At 44.6% G+C, this 6931-nt stretch overlaps 1 protein-coding gene across 7 annotated transcripts in view; it reads left to right on the forward strand.

Annotated features, from left to right (window-relative positions):
• Positions 1 to 6931, forward strand: part of EXD3 (exonuclease 3'-5' domain containing 3) — a 606819-nt gene that overhangs the window by 478815 nt on the left and 121073 nt on the right. The gene's annotated exons all lie outside the window — the stretch shown is intronic.

Genomic DNA, 6931 nt, shown 5'->3' on the forward strand with positions numbered 1-6931 from the left:
CAGGAATGAACATGAGCTTCCATACCAAGTGACAAAGGAAGCCAGGTATCTTCCATGGATTTTGTGTTGACCTGTGGGATAGTGGTGCAAACACAAAGGTTCCATGGTGTCCTCCATAGACTGGCTTTTAGAACTGCATTGGCAACAACTGTGCAGAGAGTTACTCATTGACCACAGAGCAAAAGGAGAGCGATCAGGATGGTAGGCAGTGGAATAATGGAAGCGAAAATAGGTCATCTACATTGTTGATTGCATTTTTGACTATAGAAGGAGACAGGGTATCTTCGGGGGATCTCCAGAGGATGCATCTGAGAAAAGAATCTCATCTGGTTTGTCAGAGCTGCCTTTTTATTTTTTTCTGCCAGTCTGTGTGAGCTGCTAGGAGGGAAACAATCTGTGGATTTTGTTTCTCTTCCCTTTGATAATATTGGCATAAGGTGAAATCAGCTTGATGGCGTCAACATGGGCTCTAGCTGCCGCCTTCTCTGAGTGTAGTTCAGTAACAGTTCTCCATCGCTCCCTCACTCGCTCAGTTTCTCTCTGTTGGAGAAAATGGGTTCTTGTTTTGCTCGGTTTTTTCCCATGAGAGCTCATCAGCTGATGCCATCAACCCACAAGGCTGTGATTGGTGTTTATTTTAGAAGGGCGTTGTGGGTCTATCACAGAATATATTTTAAATCACCTTTGATAGCTTCAATAAACAAAACTTAGCTTTTCTCTCTATTTCTGCCCCCACCCCCACTCCAAAAAAAAGAGAGAAAGAGAAACTCTTGTTGTCTCTCATTTATTATTTTTCTTTCTGTGAGAATTTTCCCAGATGGGAAAGCAGAAGTGGCCTTTTTGAAACAATGTTGGCAAACGGCTTCTGAACAGAAGAGAGGAGCATCGGCAGCCTGCCTGTAAACGCTAGTGAAATACGGCTCTGGAGATGGGACAAACAATGATCTTTTGGGTCCAATTTGAGTCAACAGAGTCCATTCACCTGTCCCTACAGGGATTTTTCTTAATGTACAGATATCTTTGAAATGCTCTTGAAGAGGGATTGGCTGACTCATAGGAATGCTGATGGGATGCAGAGTCAGTGCTGGCAGTGGCTGTATGCTATTACTATGAGATGGCCATTCGGTGGCCTCTGTAAAGTGACTTGATGGTCTCATTCCAATCCCCAGTGGGTAGCTCTCCACATCAGAGCAAGTGCTGTTATAACACTGCCCCCTCATTGGCATTCCAGCAGAGAGATAAAGGGCTGAATGGACCATGGAGGTATGTCTCTCAGATCTTCAGTTAGTTTCTCTGGATCAGGTGTGAGACGCGGTAGCATGATGAAGAAGCTAGTAAGGCCACTGCCTGTGCTGTATTTGTGCTGGGGACAGAGGCCTTCACTGCTGAGGCTTTCAGTGGCATCACCTGATACAAGAACTTCATTGAAAAAGGATTGTAGCCTCTGAATTTCCTGTTGCTGCAAGCAGGAGTCTATAGAGAAGCCTGAAGGTCTCAGACTTTCATAGGTGGTCAAAGGAAGTACTGGGGCATGTAGCTTTAATTAGACCTGTTGTGTATAATTATTCCAGGCACATGTGAGGACCTTAATTGTCCTGTAAAACATAGCAGACCAATGAAGCTATTTGCTGCGCATCAGTATTAGCTACATAGGCAAGCAGAACAGTGTATTTGGTACCAGATCTACCTAACACATAGGGCAGTTACCTGACTTGACCTAGGATTCAGGGGCTCTTTGAACAGTTGAATAATCAGCTGAAGAGTATGACAGCAGAAGAGAGTAGAGGTGTTAGTACAAATGCGGAAACCTCAAGATGCTGCTGGTGCTGTTGAAAATGATGGACATCAGCATCTGTTTACAATCGAGGACAGTCAAGCATAGATGATTGCAGAGGATTTGTCAAGTCTTTCCTTATTAGAGGGCAGAGAGAACTGATTTCAAAGTAGCATGGTCATTATTCATTTCATTGGCTAGATGATTAAGTAAGGTTGTAGGCACCAAGAATCCATGCATATTTAAGGTGTAGTGACTGATACTTTGTTTCTGTATTGAATGATAACAAAGAAGTAACAATACAGCATCATATACATAAAAAGGCAAAGTACCCAACCTGGATGGTTGAAACATCTAATTTTACTCCTCCTATAACCTGCTGCCATGTGGTTGGGATACTCTGGATAACAGTAAAGTCTGAATCGAATTGCTCACAGTTGGGGGTTCTGGTAAGATCTCAGGCCTGTAAGATCACATGAGCCACGCTTGACCAGTCAACCAACATTTAATTCTCCCAAGATGGATATTTAGTGATTATTGTGTTCCGATTCCAGCCTCCCAACATGTGTTGAGCTCCCTATGAAACAGATTCCAGCTGCCCATGATTTGCCGGGCAGTTCAGCCTCCCATTATGTAGAAAATAGCAGTCCTGTTTCTGGAATGGTGCTCACAGATACGAAGTTGTCACTGTCAGTGAAACAGTCACCCTCACTCAATGATCCACGCCATCACCATCTCCAGGCCAAATCTGATGCTCCATGGCCTGATCTCACAAGGCTGTGCATGGGAGCTTCTGTTGCTGCTAGGAAGTGGGGTGCTCATGGGATTGGGTGCCAGGTTTGTTCCTGACCATGGAGTGATTTTAAAGAGACTTCACTTGTTTGATAGTGTGCTTTATAAAGCAAGTCCTCTGCCCTGATTGTGGCCCTCTAAGCAGTCCCACACCATGTGTCTGAGGAGGATGGCTGATCCCATCCATCCTCTGGCCCACCATGTCCTGCTCACACCTGCCAACTGATCTCAGTGATAAGCACACCCTACATGATCCCTACATGAAGGCTTCTTACTTTCACCCCCATTCAGCTATATCAGCTCCATTTCTAAGGAACCTCCACGTGGTTTGCCCTAAGCCAGCTAGTGCAGTTTGGTAAGTGTTCTTCTTCTGCTGGAGAGTGAAGACGTCTAACTCCCTAGTGAATGGCTGCCAGGGAGACAGGAAGGTAGGGTTATCTGTTGCTATTCACCAAGGAAAATCATTCTACAGGTGGTTACACAAGAACCTGTCAGCACAAGAGTCTGAGGTACATGCACAAGCAGCATGCAGTCTGATGAGTATTTGGTCTCCTGTTTTTACCAAAGCTCCAACAGTTGCCTCTTCAAGGCAAGAGAAAAAATAATAATCATTGTCAGCAGAGAGTGACTTTCAGTCCACATCACTGGTGGTTCTGTTTTCAATTGTGAGCGAGCTCATTACTATTAGGGGTGTTCGACTGACAGCTCTGGGGAATGGAGAACCACCATTTAACAGGTCTGGCATGATTGGTACATCATGGTGCCCCACTGATGTCACTAACCCCTGACCTGAAGGTCCCATATTTGAGACACAGCAGAATCCATGGAACCAATATCAGTCTTTGGCCTTTGTGCAGACACCCAACAATGCCGTACCTTGTGAGGATGTTTTTTTGTGATGTAAATGCTGCCTGCTGTGACGTGGACTGAGATCCTCCATAATTACCTCATATGGGTTACTGAATAGCCAGTGGGTGGCAATAAAGCTGATTTACCTCCCCTGTGAGTCTGGACTGGAAACACAGGCAACGTAGACATGAAAGACACAATATCCCACTAACAGTCTCTTGAGCCAGCTAGTCAACCTTAAAGAGCATTTTATTATGCAAAGTACAGAAAACATTTAACAGGACTATAGAGCCAGGTTACTGTCACCAAGCTCCTATCTTAACAGGAATTCATTGATTGAAACAGAACCCAGAGATGAAGTCCAGCATCTTCACACGTGAGTGCCCAATATTACCCTCCTAGATCCATATTTAAGTGTCTAACTGGTGCCATCCAGGCATAGGAATTTTGGTCTCGGTGCATGTAACTTTCCTGGAAGGTTTAGGTGATTGTTATCCTTCCTTTTTTTGCTTTGTAGGGTAGCTGGTGACATTTCTCCTTTTTATGATGCTTTCACACCAGTGAGGTTCTCCAGAAGGTCACTTCTGCTTTCTCCTCTGGGAAAATGTTCACAGAGTGAAAAATAATAAATTAAAGAAGACAAGAGTATCTCTGTTTTAGAGCTCAGCGGAAAAAGCAGCATTCTGTTTATTAAAGATAACATAAGTGATGGAAATTTACCATACGGAAGAAGCCATGCCTGATTTGATCACAAATGTATCATTTCCATGACCTCCAACATTTCACACGCAGTGAGGCAGAAAAATCAGAAGTATTGGAACCATGTTTATAGCAGAAATGGTCCCAACCCAAATCCTGGAATCCCAACACTCTTGACCTTTGTCCAGCCCCCAACTCTGTAACGAGCCAAACCAAGACCTCTGACCCATACCTCCTGCTGAACTTCTTTTTAATGCAGAGGATGTTTGAAATCTGACTACGAATTCTGTGGCTCAGGTAGTGCAGTAGTGTACAAGTCGCAAGTTGGTTCTCCCATACAGGAGAAGAAAACAACCCCCTTATGGGCCTCATCCTCCTACAGTAATTATCAATGAAGAATACACAGTTATGTCGAGGTAGTAGAACTGGCCCCTATGGATTGAGACTTCTTCTGTCTCTTCCTGTTTGATTGTATCTCATGCATTCAAGGCAGTGGTGGAGAAATTGTCTGCTAGAAAAGCATATTTAAAGCCTATGTAATACTGAATGAGTAGTTTAAAAATGCTGGTCTCCAGGAAATGTGTGTGTTTGTATGTGTGCCTGCTCATGCATGCACATCTGGTGGATATATGTGTATATGGTCATATGGATGTGTGTAAATGTAACCACGTGGAGGTGTGTATACACATACCTATGTGTATATCTACATGTGCACACACACACACTTGCAGCTATCGAACTCCAGCTTCCTTTATGTGATCTTTTCCACTTATCACGCGCCTGATAAGAATTCTTGACCAATACTTTTCACTTGGTTCCTGCTTTCCATGGTGGAAGGTCAGTGATATAATGGGTGGACATAGGCATATCCATTCTGTGTGTGAATAAATGCTAACTTTTGTCCCGTCCTACTGACATAGTTTCAGGTATTCTGAAAAGTGTGGAAAAGTCAATTATTTCTGCCTGCAGTATGAATGCAAATATCTAGCACAGTGTCTAGTCACTGGCTGTGAGCTCATCAGATCAGTTGCCTGGAATGGAAATTTTCTAACCAGTGTGGATCCTGCCTGCGTTCATACACTTCTTGTGGCAAAACTGATGTGCAAAGAGAAGGGCATATTTTAACATTGTGTTTGCTTATAGTGAGGCTTCGGTACAGCATGTGTGTAGTGTGAACTGAGGGTAAGAGCAGACTAGACCTTTGAGTGGTGCAGCATGCTCAGAGTGCAGGAGCATGGGGGATCACTGATCTGAGCTACTGTGTTGCGATTCTCTTACAACTGCCCCGGCTCCTCTACAGTGGCTGGATCGACTTTAAGGAAAATCTTTAATGGTGTTAACTCTAGCTTCATTCTCAGTCTGCTCCGTGAGCCTGGCACTGGAGGGGGTCAGTACTCACACCATTGACCTACATTTACTGCCTAGCCTTCCAGTCCCTTACGTTGCATTTTTAAAAATTGGGGCCCTTGGTTTGTTTTGATACGTCGTATTTTAAGGGGCTGGGACTCTACTCTCATGTTTGTTTCCATTGTGGTGTTTGGCCTCCGAAGCCCCTTGGCGGGGTGTAGAGAGGATGTTAAATATATACACACACTATGACCATTATTTATTTATTGTTATAGTCCTGTAGGCCCCCATCTCGGTTTCTTGGCACTTCACTCACTTAATCTCTCCATTGCTTTGTTCACACGTCTCTCTGGACACTGCGGAGAAGCTGCTTTTTTACATCTCTGTTTGTTTTGAATGACAAGGGAGAGACTGTCAGATTCCCAGGCTAGAGCACGCTGTGACTGCCGCTTTGAGACACAAGACAGTGTAGTGTGGGAGCGACTGGTGAGAAAAAGCTCATGCTGTAGCGAGAAAGCCAGACGTCTGCAACCATCAAACCATTCATGTGGTTGCAATTGCTGCTGGTGCAGAGAGAAAAATATGAAGCCAATTGGGACTGCTGCACTGTCCTACTGATCACCCAGTGCTTCAGAACCCAGCTCCCAGAGCAGACAGAAAGGCAGAGGAGACCAAATGGTTGGGAACAAATTTAATGGAGATGTGTTTAGCTATGCAGGCCTCCTGACTCACGCAATTCTGCTAAGCCAACCATGATGGAATCTCATACGTGACCCCCCAAGGCAGACAGGCTGGGGATTTATCTATTTGATTCTGCAGTACTAGAATAATGGAAAGAGGGAGGACCATTCTTGCCACAGATGTGAGCAGCTAGAAGGGCTCATAGCAAACATGGGGAAACTAATGCTCAGCCCAAGAACTATCCAGGATTTGTGAATGAAGTTGATGTCAGAACAAGTTGATATTGGTTAAGTTGATGGCTAGCTGCTCACCAGGCTCTTCCAATGCCACAGAGCTCAGCCACCACCCAGCTGCTCCAGGCACATCTGTAAGTCTTCACCATCAAAGCTGTGCAGCGTCTGAGTTTTTGGCACACCAGTGAGATGAGCCAGTAGGAGGAGATGTGAAAAGAAAAGATAGGGTAGCTGTTAGGATGGATTAGCTGAATACAGAACTGAGCAAGGGAGATGTCCATTCTTTCATAGTTCTCAAGGACCATCATTTCTGATTCATTCAGGTATTGAGCCAAATTGAGTCCTGGCTTACATTAGGTTCCAGTGGTAGCTGTACCCGCTTACTCCAAGCATGGATTGCCCCACTGCATTCATAGAATCATAGAATATTGGGGTTGGAAGGGATCTCAGGAGGTATCTAGTCCAAGCCCCTGCTCAAAGCAGGATCAATTCCCAACTAAATCATCCCAGCCAGGGCTTTGTCAAGCCTGACCTTAAAAACCTCTAAGGAAGGAGA

This window comes from Chelonoidis abingdonii, chromosome 24 (genome assembly GCF_003597395.2).
Source record: "Chelonoidis abingdonii isolate Lonesome George chromosome 24, CheloAbing_2.0, whole genome shotgun sequence".
In the NCBI taxonomy this organism is placed as follows: Eukaryota; Metazoa; Chordata; order Testudines; family Testudinidae; genus Chelonoidis; species Chelonoidis abingdonii.